We start from the raw sequence: 510 nt of genomic DNA on the forward strand, positions 1-510 counted from the left end.
TGATGAATCTTCTTACGTAAGGAAAAGAAAGAAAGAAAAAAAAGTTCTGTCTCGCTCACAAAAAAAAGAATCCAAAGTCTGGAAGTTATCTCCCATTGCATAAATGCCACGTTAAAAAATCGGGTAAGTTTTTGAAATATTCAAAAATTATATGCAGTGCCGAAGAAGAAAAAAAGTAGCTAATGGAAAAAAAAAATTGGGAAAGTTTCTTCTATCTCTATTTAAAAAGTGAACTTCTGTAGCACGCAAGTTCATTACAAATGTGCAACGTATGATTTTTTAAAATAAAAAAACGGCATGCAAAGACATTGAAGAAAAAGGTAGCCCTTATGATAATAACGAGAAAAAAAAAAATCTTTACAAAAAAAAAGTTCCTTCTCGCTCTCCCCAAAAGTGAATTTCTGAGGTGTGAAAGTTGTTTTCCAAGCAAGGAAAATATTATTCCGGTTGAATGAAAAAAATGTTTTATGGCGTGGAAATTCAGTTCTCAAACATTTCTATTCTCCCCCC

Source organism: Penaeus monodon, chromosome 28 (assembly GCF_015228065.2).
Source record: "Penaeus monodon isolate SGIC_2016 chromosome 28, NSTDA_Pmon_1, whole genome shotgun sequence".
Classification (NCBI taxonomy): Eukaryota; Metazoa; Arthropoda; class Malacostraca; order Decapoda; family Penaeidae; genus Penaeus; species Penaeus monodon.